Raw genomic sequence first — 24,030 nt, forward strand, 5'->3', positions numbered from 1 at the left:
TTAGGTTTAAGATTTTCAATCAAATTTAGTGTTAAAAGAATAAACACAGAAAACATAAAATCTGCATGTAAATTCCAAATATAAAGTTCATGAAAGACTTTAAGTTGCTATCAAAGTCTTGCATCATCTTAAATTTAATATTTAAACTGGGTTTATACACTACAATATTCTCCTCATTAGCCTGCTAGGGCAGCTGTAACAAAGCACCACAGACTTGGGGGGCTTAAACAACAGAAATTTCTTTCTCACAGCTCCAGAGGCAAAAGTCTGAGATCTGAGTCTTAAGATTGGTTTCTTCTGAGGCCTCTCTCCTTCCTCTTAACTGATCTCCAGATATTAAAAGCTGGTAGCATCTCTCATCTGAGACTTTTTTTTTCAGCCAAAACACAATCTGTTCTTTCAACAAATTCTTACACTGTAGTTTTCAAAGATTTCAGTACCTCTGATACTTTCTCTGAGCATATTCCTGTTTGCCAAGCTCCACTGTAAAGTGTTGGTTCTGCCACAACCAAACCCAGGGTTCTGAATAGTGTTCCCACATCAGAAAGTATCACTGGGGACGTAGTTGATACAAATATTATTTTTGGATTATAATCTGGGGTTTTATTAACTTTTTAAAAAGGAACTTTCTGGCATTTATAAAATTCAGAATGTTTGGATAATCTCATGATGACAAAGGCATGTCACCATTCAGGTGGTGACAATGTTTCATTCATTACTGTTTGCAAACAGTTTTTAATCATCTGTGAATTTTGCCAAAGTCCAGGTGTCTCCCTCATATGTAAAAGAATGCCACTAGACTCTTTTCCTAATCACTTTCTAAAATCAAGATAGATCCTGTCCCATAGTATTTGGCTTGCCTACTAATGCCTAATAACCCAAAGGGGTTATTACCCAAGTGATTTCAAACTGACCCTGAGAGATTTTCGCTTTCTTTTCACAGTGCTCACAAAGTGCTTTCCTAATGCAAAGATTTGTTCTAAGCCAATTTAGCTTGTTTTCACTTATCAGTTATTAGACTTTGGATTCTTAAAGATTCTACGATTCTATTTAATGTCAAAATAACTAATTCTTTTGAGAAGTATGCCGAATATAAATAATACATGTATAAATTTATATCGGGACCCTGAACATAATTTCTACTTGACAGCTGCTTTTATTATGAAGAAAACATGGATTACAGAAAAATTCAGATGATACTTTAAAATCCCTAAGTAATATTTTTTAAGATTGTATTTTTGGTAAATCAAAGAGAAAATTGTGGCTTTATCTAAATATTAATGGAGAATTGGAAGGAAGCTAAACTTTTTTCGTTATTACCGTAAGAAATGCAAAATACTTCAAAGCAAATTTTGAGTCACATCCTGTAAAAATATAAACATGCCACAAATGTTGAAATCCATCTAGAGTAGTTTCAACACATGCTGTCTTATTTGCTAACTTTCCATGTTGGGCATTGGATATTAATAAGTAGGTAAAAGACTCTTGAAAACTGTTTTCCCCAGTGGCTTAACTTGTGTTTAAAATATTTTGTGAATATTTGAATGAGGTAAAGGCAACATTTGGATTTACATTTTTATCCTCCCCCAAATAAACAGGTCATTTTTTTGAAATTTCCCTTTCCTCCTCCTCCTTCTGCATTCTGAAATGTCTCTTAGCATATGTACATGTTATGAGGTTTAAAGCTAGATGTGTCAGATAAATCTATTTATTACAAATGAACCAGCAAAAAGAGACTCTTAGGAAGAAAATACCAAGCAGCAGATTCTGATTATGGCCTTTAGCTCACAAATAGAGTGCAGACATTTTTTTTAGATCAATGATCCATAAAGATTGAATATCAATGATTTTTTAACTTCACAATTTCTATATCTTTCTCAATCTTAAAAATTCTATTTTGTTTTGAAAGTATGAAACACATATATGAGTCTAATGAGAAGATGAAAAGATAATTTAAAAAGGCATTTAACATTCAACATCTTACTTTTTTTTTCTTGGTAAATCTCTTCTTTAACTTATTCATTAGTCAATACCGATCAGCCCATCATGAGCAGATTCCCATAAGATTTTATGTAAATAGACATCAGTTCCTAAAGTAGAAGAAAAATTTTAGAAAGGACTCCTGTAGGGAAAGTTTTCAGGAGGTACTAAAAGTTCTATTTTTAGTACATTTTCCTTGTGAAGAGCTTTATCTATTGATGAGTTATGTTTAACTACAATGATAGTAGTAATAATAATGCTACCACATATTTCTACAATATTTTTTGTTAAGCATTTTTACATACTTAATATCAACCATCTCTGAATTTTGCAAGTCCTTATGTATGTAGGATTGACAACCCTTCAGTGAAATCAGTAGTACTCTAAGTTTTAGGTGAGTATACCCAGCTTCCAAAAGATCTGGTGATTTGTCCCATGTCACACAGAGAAGACAGAACTGAGACTCCTATTTCCCAGTGCCTCAAACTCTCACGGAACTTGTCGCGTCCGTACAGTTACTAAGGCTCTAGGGTCACTATTAAATAGCACATATAAATATAGAAAAGATGAAAATTAGGCCATTATCAGCCACCAATATCAAAGGTAGAATTATTCATTAGATTAAGTAGATAGTATAAAAGTAGAAGTTTGAGGTACCGGATCATGACAGGTAGATTTTTTATAATATTTATATTTTTTAGTTTATTTATTTATTTTGAGAGAGACAGAGAAAGTGTGAGCAGGAGAGGGGCGGAGAGAGGGACAACCAGAATGCCAAACTGAGAGCATGGAGCTTTGATATGGGGCTCCAACTCACGAAACTGTGAGATCATGATCTGAGTCGAAATCAAGAGTGGGTCGCATGGGGCGCCTGGGTGGCGCAGTCGGTTAAGCGTCGGACTTCAGCCAGGTCATGATCTCGCGGTCCGTGAGTTCGAGCCCCGTGTCAGGCTCTGGGCTGATGGCTCAGAGCCTGGAGCCTATTTCCGATTCTGTGTCTCCCTCTCTCTCTGCCCCTCCCCCGTTCATGCTCTGTCTCTCTCTGTCCCAAAAATAAATAAATGTTAAAAAAAAAAATTAAAAAAAAAAAAAAGAGTGGGTTGCTTAACCGACCAAACCACCCAGGCGACCCCATGACAAGTAGATTTTTATGAGTGGAAAGGATCAGTAAGTTTGGAACATAAAAGACTAGTTTTGCTTGGGTCCTTACTTACCGTAGGCGTCTGAGAAACCATTGCAGCATGATAAGAAGCGGGATCTTAATATTAGCGGGGGACTTGGAAGGAAAGGGAAAGGCAAAATAATAACACGTTTCAGAAAACATACTTATGACAGACTTGATTCAAAAGGGACACAGGTGATTCTGGAATCATCTGGATTAGAGGCAAACTTTGATTACTTTTGATCTTGACTAATATTGTGCTTTGTTGGTTAGTAAATAAAAATTTTTGTTTAGTGATGTAGCGACAAGTGGATGGTGTCTGTCTGTTTCTCTTCATTGATTCTTTCTACTTGCACTCACAAGTAGTAAGGTGTAGACTTGATTGTCTGAAGTTGAAATACCCAACACATACCACATTTTCCCTATATCTCGTGAATATGAAGTTTAAAAAAAGTAAGTTTGGGTTAGATGTAAATATGATTCTCTTTTGATAACAACTATAATTGGAAGGCATGAAGATAAACACATGCAGACTTCTGGTAACACATACAACTGATGTACAAATTCGGAAAAGAATTTTGATAAGAAGAACATTGTTCTAAATAAATTTCTTTTTACCGGAAAAAAAAATTAGGTGAATTAGTTGTGGTCAACAACACTTTATTCAGCCAATGAAGTGCATAGGTAGGCAGAGTTCTACCAGCATTTCTAGTCCCTGTCTGATTGTTAATTAGTACCATGGAATCTTCTTTCAATAAATCCTGGGTGCCCTTGGGAATTACGTTAAAAGAAGAATTCCACTACATACACGGAGCACTGATTGCTGAGAATGAAAGGAAATTTTGCAATCTGCTAAAATCTTATGACTTTTTGCAATACATAGGTTGCACAAACACCTTTTATTTCTCCACTCTAGAAACCAACACACTGTTTTCAAGCCAAATAGTGTGTGTCCCCATGGAGATTCATTCCTTTTATCCCATTTCTTCTTGCCAGATCTTTATTTCTTCTCTCATAAGGCATGCCAAAAAAGACATAGACATTTAAAAGGTATAAAATTATAAGATTGTCATGTAGACTTAACAAGAATTGTACCAGTAGCTTTCCAGTATAAACCACAGGTAAGAATATTTAGGGGACCGTTAGACAATTTCTTTATGAATTTTGATACTCCTACTTTCTATCTTGTTTCTGACTAATATTCTTCCCTGCATGTAACCCTCCCCTCAGGAAAATTTTGTCTTTTCATTCTTTTCTCAACTCGACTATTTAAATGTTTCCAGTAAACATCTTCCAAATTCTTTTTCATACCCAAGTATAATTTCATGATAAATAAATATTGTTACACATATTTCGGAAGGTTTATAATTCTGTGTACACTGATTTAAACAGCTGGTCAATGGAAACAATGTTGAATGAACTGGCTAATGAACATGTTGCAATTTTTTCTCTTATTATGTGTGGAGAAAAAATAGACACCAAGTAGCATTTATGGAATTAAGACTAAGCAAATTTCAACTGTACTCTTGCAAAGTAATAAAGAGAAGAAATGGATGTCATTATCATCTCTCCAGATAGAACTAATAAGTTAGGGTGGATTTCGTCTCTTGAAAGATACTGTGGACAAATTGCTGGCAGCTAATTGTAGCAACGAATTGTCTGCTAAGTAACAGCAATTAGTACGCGTTTTGCTCAACTCTGTAGGATTTTTACCATTTCTTTTTTCTTCTAGCCTGGGGAATTTTGTTTGGTCTGTATCATCCACAGATCTAGGACACCAAAAATACTGCTTAAAATTAAGTACTATAGTAGGAAAGTTATCTGACTACATTTTGGAATCTAGTGAGATTTTTTCCTTTTGACATTTCAGGTCTGTTGATTTCTAACACATTGAAGATGGAAATATTTGCCTAAACCTATGCAAATATTATTTTTTAAAAAACTTCTATGAATTTTTAAAATGTAACTTCTAAATGTTACATTGGCATTGGGGAAAAAATGGCCTAAGATGATAAAGTATGACATAATAATTGTTAAAACATTGTTTTAATTGCTTAATTTTGTTTTTGAGATAGTTGGAAGGAAGAATGACCTAATATGCACTGATGTAGAGCAAGCACAATTGATTTCTAAGCAAATCATAGGCATGCTGTTAATATCCTGAGGTCCCAACCCTTGATGAGTCCACTAATTCTTATAAATATGATGGGCAAAAGAGAAAATACATTTTGGCATTTTCAGTATTTTGACTTTATTGCTAATTCTTTTTTTAGGGTGAGAGTAATTTATAAAGTAGCTAGAAATAACTCTAAATATAATATCTACATAGAAAAAAATGATAAAACTTCACTAAAAGATATAAAAATGACCTAAATATATATAAAATGTTGAGTGAGAAGATACTATAAAAAATTAGCAATTTTCTTAAATTTTTACATTTAATGCAACTTCAAAATCTCAGCTTAATTTTCATAAACCTTGATAGATTCATTCTAAAATTCATAGAGGAAATACAAGGCCCAAATACCAAAGACTGTATGGACAGAAAAGAGTGATGAGAGTTGACCTGCAACAACAGAATTAACTACTGGTTCAGGAATAGACAAGGGGACCAATGGAACTAACAGACAGACAGCCCAAAAGGCTCATAGCAATATAGAATTTGCTAAATGAGACCGCTGACATTATAAATCAGTGGGCAAAGGGTAGAACATTCTACAATGCTGAGACAACATATATACAGGGAAAAGATGATACAGTTTAGAAATTTACCATACTTAAATCAAAATCCAGAGAGATTAAGGGCATATTATTTTTATTCTCAAGTTAGATAACTAGTGCTAATTATTTATTAAAATGATTGCCAACTACTGAAAATTTCATTTTATTGGGGTGTAAATAGACTGAAGAGGAAAAAAAGCAATATGGATTATGTTTGTGTAGTGAGGTAAAAACCCTATATATACTCTGATTAGGAAATGTGCAGGGTGTGTGTTGAAATGGCCTATTTTTGTGTGAAACATATTAAGTTAATATTAAGTCACTTAGTGGAGATAAAAAAAAACAGGAAGATCCCCCCAAAAGGTTTTCATTTACATATCATCTTCTTCTTCAGCTAAGAAAACTACATAGATTGCATAAAAATGATTGGATGCAAACTGCTTCCTACAAAAGCTTAAACATCTGTGGGCTTCCTTTCCCTCTGAACCACAGTGATCTTACCAAGGTCATTTTTTTTCTTTTTTCTTTTCTTTTTTTTTTCATATTATAAGAAGTGGTCACATATAAAGTTGGAGTGTCAGGAATGTGCTGATTCAAACTGAAAAAATACTATATATTTTGCTATTATGTTGACCTAACATGATGTGTATTAAAAGAGCATTAGGAAAAAAATTTATTTTAGGCATTACGTTTGAAAGGATCTTGACTGTTGGGTCATACTGAATGACCATCCCTTTTTAATACAGTGAACTCTTTTTCTTCTTTTCCAAGCATCACAGATTTTTAAAGAGATTTCCAAATGTTAATAAAATATGAACATCAATCTCAGCATTCAATGTGCAAAATATTTTTCAGCTACAATTTGCTTTAACTTTCTGGCATCTCTGTTACAGTTTTCTTTATTTCAAACTTGTTTATTTTTATTACAAAAATATACTATTTATTGTATAAATTCTGGAAAACCCAGTAAAAATATAACTTAAAATCCAAAATCATGACATATAATGATGAATTGTTATGTTTTAGTTTTCCAGTATTTTTAAGCATGTATATGGGTAAACATGTCCTATCATAATAGGACTGTAGTCAACAAGCAACATTACATTCTTCTTTACATAACATAATGACAATAGTCTCACATAAAATTCTTTGTAAACCTAATTTTGATACCTGTATATTACTGTATGCTTACCTGTTTAAAAATTTTTTTTAATGTTTATTTATTTTTGAGAGAGAGAGGGGAAGAGGCAGAGAGAGGGAGACAGAATCTGAAGCAGGCTCCAGGCTCTGAGCTGTCTGCACAGACCCCGATGCGGGGCTCAAACTGTGAAATCATGACGTGAGCTGAAGTTGGATGTCTAACCAACCGACCTACCCAGTTGCCCCTATTCTTACCTGTTTTGGTATCAGTTAGATCAATATCTGTATCTTTTTAAAGTTTAAGACTTTAATTTTAGTGTCAAACCATAACACAGAGATGTTATATTTGATTTAATGTTAGATTTTTAGTCTGATTATGCCCAACTAGTTTGTCCCAGATTGATGATGTTCACAAACTAGTGATAGATATGTAGGGATCTAGGCATTCCAGGCCCCCTGGTAACTGTTTTGAGGCCCATTCAGCTGCAAACAGACTATTCCAGACTCCACTGTGTGTTGTACAAGTATTATTTTCTATGTTTGGTTTGATGTGAAAAGGACTGAAAACACTGCTTTGGGTCACTTCTGAGATTTTGGGCTTGGACATAATACTTTGGAGACCAACCATGCACAAAATCATCAGTGTCTCAGTGTTTTCTTCAGGCTAGATTCTTTTAAAATTTTTTAAAAAATATTTATTTATTTTTGAGAGACAGAGTAAGACAGAGTGCAAGCAGGGGAGAGGCAGAGAGAGAAGGAGACACAGAATCCAAAGCAGGCTCCAGGCTCTGAGCAAGCTGTCAGCACAGAGCCCGACATGAGGTTCGAACCCACAAACCATGAGATCATGAGCTGAAGTCAGATGCTTAACTGACTGAGCCACCCAGGCGCCCCTAACTGAGGCTAGATTCTTAAAAGAGTATGAACTATTTCAGGTTCTTGATGCATAACCAGAAAAAGTCCATATGCCATTTTAGCCAGAAATCTCCAAAACCCTTAATAGAATTAAGTATGCTCATGAATAAACAAAAAATTCACAAAATCTATTTATCATACTGATAAATGTAAAATGGAACATCTTTGGTCTTTTTTTTTTTAATTAATTAATTTATTTTTTTTATGAAATTTATTGACAAATTGGTTTCCATACAACACCCAGTGCTCATCCCAAAAGGTGCCCTCCTCAATACCCATCACCCACCCTCTCCTCCCTCCCACCCCCCATCAACCCTCAGTTTGTTCTCAGTTTTTAACAGTCTCTTATGCTTTGGCTCTCTCCCACTCTAACCTGTTTTTTTTTTTCTTTCCTTCCCCTCCCCCATGGGTTCCTGTTAAGTTTCTCAGGGTCCACATAAGAGTGAAACCATATGGTATCTGTCTTTCTCTGTATGGCTTATTTCACTTAGCATCACACTTTCCAGTTCCATCCACGTTGCTACAAAAGGCCATATTTCATTTTTTCTCATTGCCACGTAATATTCCATTGTGTATATAAACCACAATTTCTTTATCCATTCATCAGTTGATGGACATTTAGGCTCTTTCCATAATTTGGCTATTGTTGAGAGTGCTGCTATGAACATTGGGATACAAGTGGCCCTATGCATCAGTACTCCTGTATCCCTTGGATAAATTCCTAGCAGTGCTATTGCTGGGTCATAGGGTAGGTCTATTTTTAATTTTCTGAGGAACATCCACACTGCTTTCCAGAGCGGCTGCACCAATTTGCCTTCCCACCAACAGTGCAAGAGGGTTCCCATTTCTCCACATCCTCTCCAGCATCTAGAGTCTCCTGATTTGTTCATTTTGGCCACTCTGACTGGCGTGAGGTGATACCTGAGTGTGGTTTTGATTTGTACTTCCCTGATAAGTAGCGATGCTGAACATCTTTTCATGTGCCTGTTGGCCATCCGGATGTCTTCTTTAGAGAAGTGTCTATTCATGTTTTCTGCCCATTTCTTCACTGAGTTATTTGTTTTTCGGGTGTGGAGTTTGGTGAGCTCTTTATAGATTTTGGATACTAGCCCTTTGTCCGATATGCCATTTGCGAATATCTTTTCCCATTCTGTTGGTTGCCTTTTAGTTTTCTTGGTTGTTTCCTTTGCTGTGCAGAAGCTTTTGATCTTCATAAGGTCCCAGTAATTCACTTTTGCTTTTAATTCCCTTGCCTTTGGGGATGTGTCGAGTAAGAGATTGCTACGGCTGAGGTCAGAGAGGTCTTTTCCTGCTTTCTCCTCTAAGGTTTTGATGGTTTCCTGTCTCACATTTAGGTCCTTTATCCATTTTGAGTTTATTTTTGTGAACGGTGTGAGAAAGTGGTCTAGTTTCAACCTTCTGCATGTTGCTGCCCAGTTCTCCCAGCACCATTTGTTAAAGAGGCTGTCTTTTTTCCATTGGATGTTCTTTCCTGCTTTGTCAAAGATGAGTTGGCCATACGTTTGTGGGTCTAGTTCTGGGGTTTCTATTCTATTCCATTGGTCTATGTGTCTGTTTTTGTGCCACATCTTTGGTCCTTAAAGTTAGATTTGTTTACTAGTACATTTCTTTGATTACTAATGGATAATTTTTACATATATGTTAGACACATGTGATTTCTATTTTTTATGAATTATTTTTCTTTGCCATTGACTATACTTCTTTTGGGGTGTTTGTTTTCCCGTTGACTTATTAGTATTTATTAGACATTAAAAATAATGACTTGTTCCACCTTATATTTGTGGTAAATATTTTCAGTAAATTTTTTTGCCTTTTAATGTTTTCATGATAGTTCTTTAAATTATACTGAAGCTATACTTTTTCTTATTTCTTTCATTCTTTTTAGACATAGCTCACCATGTCAATATTAGATAAATATTTACCTAAAAGTTATTTACATTTCCCCTGAAATTCTTTTTATCAATTTTGAGTTCATTTTGGTGGTTGCTGTGAAGCATGGATCTAAATATAGTCTCAGACAACATTTGCTAGTGTCATTTGCTTTTGAGAACCATCCCTTTCTAATTAGTGTGAATTTTTTCTTTTCACTTAATTCACTAGGTATAATAATATCACAACTAGTATTTTTACCAGGTACTTTATAAATATTATTCCTCATTCTTTGCCAATAAGTCTTAATTATTTCCCAGCTGACAGATGAGGAGACTAAAATTTCAGATGTGATAATTTGCCTTGGGTTTCTCAGGTTGTAACCCAGCAAGCCAGGATTTTATTTGCCCCAAATCAGGGTCTGCTCACAACTATTCTACCACCTGGGCCGGGGAGAGTTGCCTCCGTTGACTTGCATACTATTTTTGTTTTAGTTATTGTAGCTTTACATGTTTTAATATCAAATAGATAATCCCCTCACCTTCATTCTTCTTTTCCAAAATCAAAGAATTTAACCATCATATAATAACTAGCTACTCTTTATCACAGCTCTGAAACATGCCTTTTGTACTTTTAAAAAGTACAGATTAGGGTTTTGATCTTTTGAGAGAAGTTTGGTGTATCCTTTGCCAGAATATAGGAACCTACCAGTCAGTTTCTGCAGAATACTTAGTTTGCTTATATAAAAAGCATTTCACCAATGATTTTTGCTGTTTCTGAAAAAAGCTTAAATAATGTTTATGAAAATCTTATAAATTAGAGACAAAATTGATATCTTAACATCCAGTTATTTTGTTCAGGATATTGGGACATTTTGATTTGGAAATAACACAAGTTTTTTTGGGAAAAAGGGAAGCTGAGTAATTCGCAAATAAATATCTCTCTGTGATGTCACAACTATAAAAAGGTATTTGTATTTCTTAAGCATCATGAGTCAGATGCCTGTATTTATTTTATTTAAATCTGAATTTCTAGAAATTGTCATTTTCTTTTTAAGCTTTATGGCTTTTAATATTTATCAAGAAAGTATTTGCATTTCAATAGTAATACAGCACACATGTCATAACAGGAAATTTCTAGAAAGATTGCTTAATCAAAGAAGAAATATAAAGAGTTTATTGCCTAAGGAGACAAACTTTAAATGACATCAAGAAAACATAATCAAGAATTAGCAGGCATCTTTACTTGGAAACCACAAAAGTTGAGAAATATCCATGTAGAGTCTACTCTTCAAGAAGGGACAAAAATATCCCAGTCTGGAGGAACTGCAGGCCAAGGACAATAAAATGAGAGTGGACAGTACTTCAGATCTTAGACATACAAGTCATTTATCTCTGCCAGGGACCCCATTCCTTTCCATTTGTCTCTTTCCTGTGGTTCCACCACTTGAGATCAACTTGGGGGAAATCCATAATGCTTTGGTGGATTTGCCTCACTAGATTGCATTTCTGGTGGATCATAGGATGCATGAACTCTTCCTGACTCCAATTTTGCTTGCAGTCTTTTCCGTGCTCAACATATCTTCCACCTCCAAATCTCTTCTCTTTTCATTTCTTTCTTTTGACCAACCACCCTTGTCCTTGGTAGAGATTTCTTGCTACAGATTGCCACCACTGTTTCTCCCAGTCTAATCTAGGAAGCTGGCAACCATTCTAGATTCCGCTGTCTGCATCGATCCTGGGTCAGGGAAGTCACACTCACCATCTTAACATCTCTGCACTACTCGGTGTGGATTTATTTGTCCACATGAAAGTCCATCCCAAGAATTCTCCTCTGGCAGGCAGTGGACTACAAACCCTCGAGGAGGCCAGGTCTTTCCACTTGAGACTCACTGCTATAGATATTGACTGTTATGTAGAAGGGAAACTGGTTGAAAAAGGCTAGCAACTCTCTTAGACTGTATTTCCCTTGAGAGCAGGGACTCTGGCAATAACCATGTGAAATGCTTCAGCTTTATTTACATTAGCTTACTTAAAATTGTATAGGGGTGCCTGGATGACTCAATGGGTTAAGCGTCCAACTCTTGATTTAGGCTCAAGTCATGATTTCACTCTTGTGAGATTGAGCCCTGTGTAAAGCTCCATGCTGGGTGTGGAGCCTGCTTAAGAATCTCTCTCTCCATCTCCCTCTGCCCCTCCCCTGCTTTCTCTCTCTCTCTCTCTCAAAAAAAAAAAAAAAAGTGTTAGAATTGTATAACCACTCTGGGAGGTAAGTTTATCTCCATTTTTAGATGGAGACACTGTCTTATTGAAGGTAAATAACTACCACTAACGATGGAAGTATGATTGGAACCTCCTATAGACTAAATGATAGTATCCTTTCAAAATTTATATGTGGAAACCTATTCCTCTAATCCCCAGTGTGATGATAATTGGAGGTGGAGCCTTTGGGAGGTATTAGGTCATAAGAGTGGAGACTTCATGAATGGGATTAGTGCCCTTGTGAAAAAGACCCCAGAGAGTTCTCTTGCCCATTCTGACCTATGAGGACACAACAAGAAGACAGCCATCTGGGAGCCAGGACATGGGCTCTCACCAGACAACACACAGAATCTGCAGGTACCTTGATCTTGGACTTACCAGTCTCCAGAACTATGAGAAGTAATTTTCTGTTTATAAGCCACTTAATCTATGATATTTTATTAAGTTAGGTCAAACGGACTGAGACAGGACCCAAAAGTGGGTGACTGGCACTGCTGGAATTCAAGTCATTTCTTACCACTTGTTTTTGGAGGCCAAGGAGCAGGCATTGGTGCTTAGGAGAGGACCATTCTGCCCCGGTCTCCTCTCTAGTGAGAGCAGTTCCAGGATTATCTGTTTTATACATAAAACTTTGGTGTAACATTTGTTTTGAAAATGTGACTTGTCCTGCTATAAACAAACTTTGAAAATTACTGTTTAGATTATTCAGAAACTTGAGTATTTATTTTCTCGTAGAGCACTAACATTAACATCGAGCTATTCCTTTTACATCACGTGAATGTTTTGTCTTTTTTGTTAAACACTTTTGAGGGCTCAAGGATTGAGAGAATTATAAAAGCTTTTTCTTCACAAGGAAATTCATATTAGAGATTTTGAATGCTTTTAAAGTCCTGGAAAAATCATGTTAGGTTTGGTCAAGTAACAATGAAACACGTTGAATTACATTAAGCAGGAGGATCGTAAACTTTTTTAAGACTGATAAAATGGGACATGGGGCAATTATAATTTCTTATTCTTTGCATTATTTACAAGTATGTCTGATGAATTCAGTCCTCATAGAGTTAATTATTTGACTGCATATTTGAATTAATCCTCAATTTGAGGGAAGGAAAAGAAATAAGACCACATAAATGCAGTAAGTCATGAACAAATGAAAATGGTCAGAAATTCATGAGGAAGTGTTTTATACTTAGAGACTGACCCTCATCAATCTTATCAGTTTTGTTTTTAATGACATTAAATTTTAACTATCTTACTCCTGATCCAAATTTTTAAAGCACCAAATTTCCACTTTACCTTCTTTTTGTGATACTGCTTATTTATTCAAATTTTGTCCATGGGGGCTTTTTCTACATAGTGGTTAGTTCGTGACCTTAGAGTCAAGAACAGCTCTGTAGCATTTAGGAAAACCTCCTTATTCCACTGTTGACGGGTTTCCTGCTGGACAACAGAATACTGATGTTCTCCATTTCTTAGACTAGTGACTTTTCCATACAGCTGTTGACATAAAAGGAAAGCAAAGAAACTTACTAAATCCTCTTTTATATATTGGAGAGTCAAGCATAACATATTCATTTTATCTGTGGTTTTTTAGTCTTTGCTCAGCCATGATGTGCAAATGTCAAATAAATAGTTGACTTTTGATGTGTTTTCACACAGCAGTAAAACAGACTGTAACAAGGCAAACTTTGTCTTTACACATCTCTGTAGCTGGATTTCAAAAATCAGTAACTAACATTTATATGTTTATAAAATGCTTTTATATTATTCCAGCAATCTTGGAAGTAAGCAGTGTTGTTATCCCCATTTTATTATTTTTTTTTAATTTTTTTTCAACGTTTATTTATTTTTGGGACAGAGAGAGACAGAGCATGAACGGGGGAGGGGCAGAGAGAGAGGGAGACACAGAATCGGAAACAGGCTCCAGGCTCTGAGCCATCAGCCCAGAGCCCGACGCGGGGCTCGAACTCACTGACCGCGAGATCGTGACCTGGCTGAAGTCGGACGCTTAACCGACTGCGCCATCCAGGCGCCCCGTTATCCCCATTTTAAAGATGTGAAAAGAAGCTCAGACAGAATAATTGCCCCAAATCCCATAAAACTAGAATTTCGTTTGGCTTATCCTGAATGCCTTTTAGAATTTGAGTAAATAGATGGCAGTGTAGCTTGCAAAATCACCCACCAAATTAGTTCAGAGATTTTCATGGTATGGATTCTGAGATTATCAACATTATGATATTTTTACCAAGAATATAATAAGTAGAAAGTAAAATTTCTATTATAATGATTCATATTTATCTAAAGATATTCAGCACCTAGCACAGGGCCGAGAGGAGGAGATGCTCAATTAATGGTTGTTGGATTGAATTAAGGGAAGGAAAACCACTCTGCGAATATTTGGGTGTTCCTTTATTTATTAGCCACTTTTTCCAAAGGTCTGATGTCCTAAATAGAATATAATGGTGTGCTAGGACATAACAGCACAACTCCTTTAAACGCATGTGAAGCTGCAGGTCTTCCGTCTTGCGTACCCTCCAATTTGCCAGAGCATGTTGCTTAGGCTGAGGGTTGTAGGATGATGTGGGTCTGAATAATTTCCATTTCGTGGCCTTTACTCTCTTTTGAAATTTCTCCTTTTGTCTAAATAGGTAACAGTGTGTCCTAATCAGATGTTTGAATGTGATGGGATATCATTACTATCATCATGGTTATTATGTCAGCATAACTTTAAGTAATGGAGTTGTGCTCAGGGTGGCATTAGAGACCAGGAGGCCCCAGTACCTTCAAGGCATGTCCTTTCTTCTAAAACAGGCTTGGAAAGTGCTCCCTAAGCAGAATGCCCTTAAAACTGTCTTATTTTTGGGGGGGGGGGACGCCTGGGTGGCTCAGTCTGTTAAGCGTCCGACTTCAGCTCAGGTCACGATCTCCCGGTCTGTGAGTTTGAGCCCCGCGTCGGGCTCTGAACTGATGGCTCAGAGCCTGGAACCTGCTTTGGGTTCTGTGTCTCCCTCTCTCTCTGCCCCTCCCCTGTTCATGCTCTGTCTCTCTCTGTCTCAAAAATAAATAAACGTTAAAAAAAATTTTTTTTAATAAAACTGTCTTATTTTTGAGCTCTTATCTTATAGAAAAATAAATGCCCAATGTCTTCAACCTCTTTACCTATTGGCGCTTCCACTTTCTGTCCTTAGTGTAAACATGATATGGACGATCCCCTACTTACGATGGTTCAACTAACGTCTTTTTGTTGTTTTGTTTTTGACCTTACTGTGGTGCAAGAGTATTATGCATTCAGTAGAAACTGTACTTCATATTTTGATTTTTTATCTTTTCCTGGACTAGCAGTGTATGACACGATACGGTATGGTATAGCAGCTGTGGCTCCCAGTCAGCCATGGAATCACGAGGGTAAGCCACCGGTGCACTTGAAACCATTCTGTACCTGTACAACCATTCTGTTTTTCACCTTCGACACAAAATTCAATAAATTTCATGAGATATTCAATGCTTTACTGTAAAATAAGATTTGTGTTAGATTATTTTGCCCAATTGTAGGCTAAAATAAGTGTTCTGAGCACATTTAAGGTAGGCTAAGCTAAGCTATGATGTTTGGTAGGTTAGATGTATTAGATGCATTTTCAATTTAGGATATTTTCAAGTTACAATAGATTTATTGGGATATAACGCCATTGTAAGTCAAGGAAAATATATACTTTCCCAGGCATTTCTTCATTATTCATGCTTTTATGCAAATACCCATTGTTTTGTTATACCAGTTAGTTATAAGAGGCACTATTATGTTTATCCTGGTTTTTCATTACAAGTTACTAAAACCGTTCATTTTCAACTCTAAATAACAATTCTGCCTCTGAGGTTTGTAATGTCTGATACAATGTCAGTTTGCTGCTCATATTCCTCATTAAGGACTTTGATATTTATCATAACCAATCTATCCAACATGCTATCCTCAAGATTATTTTACATTCTGGTCTTCAATAGCTTCCAGCTAATTTCTCGATAGATTAATCTTCATTTTATTTGGTCTCTTTATGGCAATTGGTAGAGTTGACTACAACTTTTTTGTTCTTAAAGTTCCTGCTCCTTTTGTTTGCCGAGATACTATTCTCTTCTATCTATCTCAGTCCTCTTTGCTAGGTTCACTCCTCCGTCTGCCCCCAAAAGTTTGGTGTTTACCAGTACACCTTCTTGTCTCTTGTCTCTCATCTTGCATATTCTCTGCAAGTAATGTCATTTGCACCCATGACTTCTGTTGGCTCTAAATCTAGTTCTGTCTTCTGGATCTGTCCCTACGATTCAGAGTCATATATACCAAATCAAACCAAACCAAGCCAAACACCACCACTATCACAAAAAGAAGAAAAACAACAACACGGAACCTATTCACCTGAGGGCCAATTGAAATTTCAATCTTAAAACATGAAAGCTGAAATCCTTAAAATGAACTTGTTTGGCCTTAATCCAGAATCCTCACTATCTCTCTGCCGGGCTCTTTTGAAAAATTATCTTTATGTCTTCAGTCTTTTACTCCATCAATCTATCTACTGAAAACCAGGGAGCTTTTTCTGAAATAAAAATCTGATCATGGTACTGTTTCTGGTAGGGTAACATTCAAACTAGTTGTTGGTTTGGTATACACGATTCTCAATAACCTGGCCCAGCTGTCTGTCCACCTTGTGTCCTATCCTTGGAAACATAGATGTTAGTTTCAGGTTTCAATATATTCTGTATTCTCGTTTCATGGAAAGCCTGTTTCTCACTTCTTTTATTTAAAAAAAAAATTTAATGTTTATTTATTTTTGAGAGAGAGTGAGAGAGAGAGAGCGAGCACATACACGCACAAGCGGGGGAGGAGCAGAGAGAGGGTGACACAGAATTCTAATCAGCTCCAGGCTCTGAGCTGTCAGCACAGAACTGGCAAGGGGTTTAAACCCAGGAGCTGTGAGATTATGACCTAAGCTGAAGTCGGGCACCTAACCGACTGAGCCACACAGGCACCCCGCCTCTTTTTCACTTCTTGAATCACCATGAAACCCCTATCTTCTATTAGTGTTAAGCCTTCCGAAATTGTTTCTTGACTCCCCTTGTTTATTTCCGGAGTGCCATTTGCCACTGCTTTCCTGTGTCCATCTCAATCTCATGTGCTCTAATTCTTTAAGGAGTTTTATTAACCTATTTATCTCAGTCTATTTTATTCTAACCTTCTGAGGTTAGAAAGTGGTCTTATTTCTCTTTATCCAAAGGTATAATTATGCAGACAGAGGAATGAATGAATGAGTGAATGATTTCACTTTGGCCCTCAGAGAATAAAAATTGGTTATTATTCTGTTTACTAATGACGTGATGCAATGTGTAGCTTTGTGTTGCAGTTGTTCTCTGACTGTTGTATCTGAGTGCAGAAAAACTCAAGAAGATAGTCATTCAGGTAGAGCTAGAAAAAAAAAAACAAAACCCCAAAAGTTCCGTAATGCCCAGCATAAATACAGAAACTCTGTCCTTCAGGTTTTTAAACCAATTAGTCGGTCAATCAATAATTCAAACAATAAATAGTTGCCTACTCATTGTGCCTAGTGCGATAGAGAACACACAGACATGTTGGATATAATTTATATTCTTAAATGTATCAGCTAGTCATATGCATTAAGGCATTCACTAGAAATCAGGCGAAAATTGTTATGTAGAAAATAATAAAAATTGCAATAAGAACTGACTTTTATTGATTTCTTTCAATGTTCCAGTTGCTATGCTCAGTGTTCTCACACACAACATACAATTTTTGTCACACATTAGTTACAAATTATCTCCGTTTCATTAATGAGTAAATTAATTAAAGATTAATTAGACTTGCTCAAGGACACAACGTATAAATTGTCCCATGATAATTCAAACCAGGTGATCTGGTTCCCAAGCTTTCTATAGTCCAATAGCATCTCTGTTTAAGGATACAAATTAAGGAGTAAGACAATTATTACTACAGAACACTAAAGTAGGCTTAAAAGCATAATACGGAACTCTTGAATGGAATAAAACTTGAGGGAAGTCTTAAAAGTTGGGAAGGTTCCTATGCATTGGGAGAAGGGGTAAAACCCAGTAGATGAGAAAGACATGAAGAAATCTTGAAGTTTAGAATAGGCAGTCTTTTTGCAAGGGCCACAGAAGCCTGTAATGTTGTAGCAGATTATTATTATTGTTGTTATTTTGAGTAGTAAAAATAATGGTGGATTGTGGGTCCTGAATACTAGGTTGAGGGCAGTAGACATCTCTGGATACCCCTGAGCTTGTTTTATTTATTTTGAAATATTTTTATTTATTTTGGAAAGTAGCCCTGATGGCTACTTGATTTGGTTAAATTAGAATGGAGAACATTATAGAAATGACAAGGGCACCAATTGGCATCTTTGTAATCTTTCAGTATGATGATGAATTTGTAAACCCAGAATAGCAATGAATAGCAAGAAGGAATAGCATGTTTTTTATCTTGCACTTTCCTGTATGCACTGTTTTTACTTTAGGAGATATAATTTATGTATCATAAAAATTCAACCATTTCAAGGATACAAGTCAATAATTTTTTATTAAATATCATGAGTTCTATAACCATCATCATAATCTGGTTTTAAGACATTATCATCATCCCAGTGAGATAACTCATGCTCCATTTACACTTACTCTCCATATCCACTCCCAGTCCCAGCAACCAGTAATCAATCAACTTTCTGTCTCCAGAGATGATTCGCCTATTCTGGACATTTCATATAAATGGAAATATACAGTATGTGGTCTGGCCTCCTTCATTTAACATAATGTTTTTGAGATTCATCTATGTTGTAATATGATCAGTAAATTCATTCTTTTTCACTGATGAATCATAGTATTCCATTGCTAGATATGCCATATTTTGATTATCCTTTCATGAGTTGATGGACATTTGAAATGAGTTTCCAATATTGGACTATTATTAATATGCTGCTATGAAAAGTCACATGCAAATCTTTTTGTGAATATGTTTACACTTTCTGTGGGAGATTCACATGAGTGGAATTGCTCCTTTGTGTGGTAAGTTTATATTTAACTTCTAAAATTTTGCCTTTGCAATTTTTTAAGGGCACAAAATGAAAGGTGTGAAGCATAGAATTACGATATGGCCTAGCAATTCCACTCATAGGCATAGACCGCCAAAACTGAAAACAGGTGTTCAGAGAAAAACCCTTATGACAGTTTCACAATAGCAAAAAAGTATAGATAAAATAAATAGAAAAAAAAAACCCATCTCTATCAACTAATGAATAGATAAACAAAATATCTTACATCTACACAAGAGAATATAATTAATCTATAAAAAAGTGAAGTTCTGATATATGCTACAATGTGGGAGAACATTGCAAATATTACACTAAGTGAAAGAAGATAGACACAAAAGTTTACATATTGTTCCATTTGTATGAAATATCCAGGATAGACAAATTCATAGAGATAGAAAGCAGATAAGGGGTTCTCAGGGACTGAGAGGAGAGGAGAAAGGGGAATCATTGCTTAATGGGTTTGGGGTTTACTTTTGTAACTTTTTGTAATTCTGTAATTACATAGTGGGGATGGTTGGATAGCACTGGGAATGTACTTAATTTCACTGATTCATACACTTTAAAATCAGTAAAATAATATATATTATGCATATTTTACCACAGTAAAAAGGATTAAATCTTTGTATGCCCCACAGACTGAAAATTCTTAAATGCACATGAATAAATTGATTTGCTTTGGTACATTGCTCTGGAGAGTCAGAAAGCTAACTTTCAAAGAAAGATTGTTCTTTCTTATGATCAATTAATCATTGTCATTGTCATCATCACTTGCTTATTCAGTGTTTACTATATCCGTACATTGGTCTCAGGGCTTTACAGACATTATCTCTAATTATCATAATATTCCAAATAAGCAGGAATTATTCCTAATTTTCAAGTTTAGGATATAGAAGTTCCAAGGGGTTAACATATCCATAGTTACCGAGTTAGTAAATGCTGGATGTGTGAAAGAGACATTCTTTTTCACTCTAACGACTTTGGATTTTATACTATATTTTGTTCTTTCAAAATTGTTTGAGCATGTACTAGCTGGAAGGCATCATGCACAAAAGAATAGTAAAACAAAGCATTGTTATTGAAGAAGGCAGAAGACCTGAAAAGGGACTCTAAATTGGAAACCTCAGTGTTTTAGGAAATTCACATTGTATTTTATGCTAGTGGACTCCTGGGCAAACTGGAACAATGACCATAATTTATCCCACATTGTAACATGACAGTTCCTAACTCAATATATGCTTACTATGAGCTGATTTCAAATATTCTGGCTTACTTCCAAGAAGAACACAGAGCTTATAACTTCAATTACATGGCATTTCAAGCAGAACCACGTCCTAATATTGGACTGAGGGATTAAAGTTGACTGCCGGGACAGTAACACAGTTCAGGAAAGAATAATTATTTTTAGATCACTTTGAGGACCAAGTGGACCAGCTTACCCTTGTGCTTGAAAACATCACAAAGGCTAACAGGCTTAATACTTGGCCTTAGTAGAAAAAGTAGGTTATGTGAAGTTGTGTACAGGATCTCAATGGAAAGTTAAAAGTCTCACACTCCACATTGTATTGAGGGGTTAGAGGCTTGAATCACAATCAGCCTCCTAGACGGCGAGTTAGGATTTATTTGACATAAAGATTTAACCAATAGTTACTAGAAAAATATGAAATTATTTTGAGAAATATTTGGTTACACTATAGCTTGAATAGATAAAATATAACAATTAGAAGAGTTATATGAGTTATTTTATTATGATATTGCTTCCTGAAATTATTAGTAAAACCTATATTGGATTGAAATCTTAAAAATATTTAATATCTTTGAATTAAAAAAATAAATTGTATTATAAATATAATTATAAATTTTGTGAAAATCTCTTGTATAAATTTAGATATATGCCCACAATGCCATGAACTTCCTTCAAATCACAAGGTGAAGAGGCTAAGCTTCCTAATGTGTACGTTTTAGTTTAATTGCAGTCCCAGCTTCATAGGCTCAGTGTGTATAGAGGATCCTAACAGCAATTCTATTCTCAAACATTGATGTTGCGGACATCAAACAAGATGTTCCAATCTTACCTCAACTTTTCCAGGTTAAAGGAAACTAAACTCAGGATGAAAAACATATCTCTCTGTTAAACCTGTTGGAGAACTCTTTATTATTTAGAGTGATCAAAAATTGATCCTTCGGACCTCCCACAGATGGTTTGTGTTGATGTCCCCTTAAACTCAATTTCCCTCCCTTTGAATTCTATGAAAGGATCCCTCCTTGAAACCTTTCTAAGGATTTCTCTGGCAAGGCTTATAACTCTAAGTTCATTCCTCATCACCTAGGATGTACTTTTCCTTTGACCAGGTTGTTAGAAGCTGCTGCACTTTGAGCAGCGTGCTGGAGCTGGCTCGCGGTGGCTTCCTGGAGCTGGTAGTGCTGTCCTTTCCGGACTCTGTTCAATGACATCTCATTGGTAACCTGACCTCAGTGCTGAGGGAGTATTTACATCACAGAAACCAGGAAGTGCTGCATAACAAGAGCCTTAATTTTTCCCCTAGAAAACTAGTTGTTCATCTTTTTTTTTTTTTTTAACGAATGAATATTTTTTTTAACGAATGAATTTTTTTTTTAACGAATGAATATTTTTGAGAGACAGAGAGAGACAGAGCATGAGCAGGAAGGGGCAGAGAGAGAGGGAGACACAGAATCTGAAGCAGGCTCCAGGCTCAGAGCTGTCAGCACAGAGCCCATCGCGGGGCTCCAACTCACAAACTGCGAGATCATGACCTGAGCCAAAGTTGGACGCTCAACCAACTGAGCCACCAAAATACAGATGAGTGAAATAAGTCAGTCAGAAAAAGACATATATCATGTGATTTTACTCATAATATGGAATTTAAGAAACACAACAAATGAACAATTTAAAAAAGAGACAAATAAAAAACAGCCTCTTGAATGTAGAGAGCAAACATGGTTGGGGGTGTGTGTCAGGGAAGTGGGTGGGAGGATGGGTGAAACAGATAAAGGAGATTAAGAGTACAGTTACCGGATGGACAATGAGTAATGTATAGAATTGTAGAATCACTAATTTAAACATCTGAATGTAATATAACACTGTATGTTAATTCTACTTGTATAAATATACATAGGTAAGTAAGTAAATAAATAAATAAGTAAAGCAAGCTTGAGAACACACACACACACACACACACACACACACACACACACACACACGAAGAGAATCCAGGTGAGAAATGTAGAGAAGGATGCCCTAAAAACTGACAGGTCACTTCTTTTGGGTATCACTGGCAAACTTTATTGTGACTACACAGTAGGGGCTCCAGAGCATGCCTCCCAGGAACTTATACCCTTATAGAGACTTCCACAGAGTTGTGTATACAGTGGTGATTAGGATTTCCAAATTCAAAAGTGGGGAAATTTTCTCCCATTCTTACATAAAATAGCAGTGCGATGCCATACTCTATGGATCAAAGGCAGAGTGGTTGAGTTAGAAAATATTTCTTAATTTTAACATTATGTGGTATGTTTAGACCAGCATTTCTCTTTAGTTAGCTCTTAAATCATAGTGGTTTTGTTTTTTTGAATATCAGGAAAGTCCCCATAAATTTGTAGGTAGTTCTTTTTGAGAATAGTATGGATCCAATTTCCTACCAATCCACCAGAGAATCTTGATGTTTTAAAATGATAGTATCTTGTGAAGTTCTGTACTGCTGCACATTATTTTGTTCTTGAAGCAATACTTAAAAGAAAATGACAAATAGCATATTTTATGGTTATAGCACTGGAATATTGAAAACATGTTCTCTCAAACCAAATTATTACTGTTTTGTAAAAAGAAATGAGTGCCCTTGGATCATATAGATGTGTTTGTGAACACTAAATATAAAATTTAATGCACTATTAGAGCATGTATCCTGCTTTGTTAATTTATTTACTAAGTTTTTAATATGACCCCTTCCACCATACTCATTGCATAAAGCCTTGTAGAAGAAAAGTAGAAAGTGAAATCGTTTTAGACCTAGTCTAATAGTTTAGACTAGATAGTCTGGTTCTCTTAGGAAAATTTTCTAAATGCACCAGGATGAAAACCATTAAGTAAATTATATGATACAGACTGTATACATAATGTCAGTTTAGAAACAAGAGAACTTTCTCTTGGTTGGAAGAGTTAGATAAGATTTTAAGGGAGATTTGAACTTGATCTTTGTACCACAAAAATCATTTTTGAGCATCTGTTCTACTAGTTGACACAGTATCTCTTTCTGTCTCTGCAAAGTAAAGACATAAAGAAGATAGAAAACCAGGATCCTCAAGGACATTTATATGACCCTCCTTTTGTAATTTGAGGGTGTAGTTTATATATGACTCAAGAGGCCTTGTCCTACAGGTTATACTTTCAAAAATATTTTTTTAGGAATATGGTTTGTAATATGGCAAATAGGATTCTGATGTGTGAATAACACGCCTCATATTATTGAAATTAACTAACAACTTTGATATGTCACACGTGGCCTCTACATGACATTTCCTGGTGTATGTTCTTTTCCTAGCAAGGAACAGAGCCGTAGTCAGTGATACCAAACTCTGTGGCTGCTGGAGGGGTCAGGTCATGCTCTAGTCAGGAGCAGGAGGCTCTGAGAATGAGCCTCCCTGATTCTGTGCAAGTTCCCATTTCTGTGGCTATCTAGCATCTGGTTACCGTGTTCTTTCAAACAATTCTGTGTGTATATTAACTAAAAAAAAATCACTTAAAAAAATGCCAAGAGTGATTTCATTAACCAAATGGATTAAAAGATATAGTGTTACATACTATGGGAAAAACCAAACTAATAAATCATACTATAAACTAATAATGCTT

The 24,030-nt window shown here is 35.7% G+C and overlaps 1 protein-coding gene across 1 annotated transcript in view; it reads left to right on the plus strand.

The window, feature by feature from the left end:
- CF2H8orf34 (chromosome F2 C8orf34 homolog) overlaps nt 1–24,030 on the plus strand; it is a 405,526-nt gene that overhangs the window by 315,974 nt on the left and 65,522 nt on the right.

Source organism: Felis catus, chromosome F2 (assembly GCF_018350175.1).
Source record: "Felis catus isolate Fca126 chromosome F2, F.catus_Fca126_mat1.0, whole genome shotgun sequence".
Taxonomy (NCBI): domain Eukaryota; kingdom Metazoa; phylum Chordata; class Mammalia; order Carnivora; family Felidae; genus Felis; species Felis catus.